The following is a 2,274-nucleotide window of genomic DNA, read 5'->3' as shown; positions in this document are numbered from 1 at the left end:
CTTGGTTGTCTTTTGTCGATCATTGAAGTACAAAGAGGAAAAACTCTATATTAATTAAGAACAGTTACCCATGAGTAGCTAGTAGATTTAAATGGGCAGTGGGTGAACACACAAGTTGAATCGCGTTGCTTTCATCTACTCCGCCATACTTCAGTGGCTTCTGCATGGGGTGCAAACAAATGCACTGGAATACGAATACATGAGATTTGAACAGGCTGAATAAATGAGTGAAGAGATGTTGGAATAAGGTGATTGTATGAACTCATATTTTAATGTTAAAGATTTTTAACTCTGCAGTCACATGCCTTGTACTGTCAAAGAACCTTTCCCACGATCAGAATTTACCCAAAAGACTGGTTCATTTCCTGTTAACAAAATTTGTATATGGTCATGTTTCAAGCTTGCAAGATAGGAAGTGAAAGTTTGGATTTAACTTATAACCCATTTCAATTTTTTTACAACTATGAGCAACGTAAAACTTTGTCCCCCTTAAAAAGAAAGATTTTTATTGCCTGCCTTATTCTTTGACTCGTTAGTTAGCTCTGGTGCCTGAATTGAAACAGAGATCTGAGCGCACAGATTCCTTATTTTTTCTTTCTCAATCTACAACCGTTGTCTTATGGGTTGACATGAAATTATTTCATGAAATGCACAAGCTTTGGTATCAAGATTTCAGAGCAGTGAGCACAGAAGTTTGCAGAACTGCATTGCTATCCAGTCTTTTTTAAAAAAAATTAAAAATAATCTTACTATTTATTTTTTTAATCTATTCTTTCCCCTTTCCATAAAATTCTGGGATTGTGTTCTATGGCCCAATTAATTAATTTGTATTACAATTCCAGTGCACTACTTTGCCTTATTTGTGCATTTGTTCTGTCCAAATGGTATATTCACTGAAGGCTATTCTAAAAGCATGTCATGTGTTGACTAATTTAACTTTTTTTTTCACAAGAAGAATAATTTCCACTAAAACTAGGACTACTTGAGTATGTAAGAGAGGAAAAGTTTTTGTTTTCTTAATGCCTATGGTTTTGTTGTTGGTTTTTTGTTTTGTTTTGTTTTTTAAATCTTTAATCCTCCTGAACATTTCATCTTGGAGTCTTCTCTTCCATTTGGACTCTTAGGTAAACTTAATAAGGGTTAGATTCTTAAATGTGCATGAAGGGAAGTAGCTGGGATTTTTCATCTCCCAGACATGAGTACTGTATTCTTCCTTCTAGGAAAGTGCCCGTAAAACTCCCATTAGGGTTTGTATGACTGTTGAAAAAAACAGATTTCAGATTATTTTTTTTTTTAATGCAGTTCAGTTGAGCTAACCAGTGCTTCCTTAACTGACATTTGCATAATAAGCTATTTTAATAGTAAATTTGCCCAATGATTTAAATACCATGCTAACCTGTTCCTATATATGGCTACAGAAAAGCCTTATGATTTAGTTTTACAAAGAGTCATACGAACTCTTAATTCCCTGATTCAAGTCTTTCATTGTTACCTTTTTTTGGCTGAATTTTAGCAAGAAGATGGCAATTCTCTGTAGTTAAAGATGCTATTAATTTTAAATAGTTTGTGGATTAACTGCGGATTCTGTTGGGAATGAAGAATATGTGAGTAGAATTAGTGGACTGAAATACAGTATTTAAGGGGATAAAATAGATTTGGCGTTTTTAAAATTAGAATTATAATGTTGCCACCAGTAGACTCTCTGACATGGTAGTGTGTTTTTGCTAGGCTGAGAACATCTTCATTCCAGTATTGGCCATATGGCTAAGCATTGCTTTTTTGTTTTGAGTGGGGATGGTTGAGGTACAAAAGCTCTAGGACCATGCGCTGGCAAAGTAGTCTACCTTTCTCTAGTCTCATGATACCTCTCCCTGAATTGGATCAGCTCACTTTAAAAAGAAGAAAGCTATTTCACTTAGTATTTCTAACAACAGCAGGCAGCCCCTGCGCAGCCTTCGTGTACTGTAAAAGGGTCTTGGTCTGCAGCTGAGTTCTGTGATGATGAAGGAATAGTATTTGGGCAACGAGGGGTGGGGAGTCTGCTGTGAAAATTAACCTTATTTGAGCTTTCAGTAAATCATACATGCTCTCTGGACACCTCTTAGAGCATCTGGAACTTCAAAGACGCTTTTTGTAACCTGAAGAGGCTTGGGGAGGACTTACTGCATTTCTGTTTTCTTGACTGAACCATGGATGCGAAGACAACATCTGGGAGCAGGTATGCAGTCTCCCATGTGAATCTAATACCTGCCAGTTCTTGGCCAAAAAGGATGA

This window comes from Chlamydotis macqueenii, chromosome 3, assembly GCF_036417535.1.
Source record: "Chlamydotis macqueenii isolate bChlMac1 chromosome 3, bChlMac1.mat, whole genome shotgun sequence".
In the NCBI taxonomy this organism is placed as follows: Eukaryota; Metazoa; Chordata; class Aves; order Otidiformes; family Otididae; genus Chlamydotis; species Chlamydotis macqueenii.
This window is presented reverse-complemented; position numbering follows the sequence as displayed.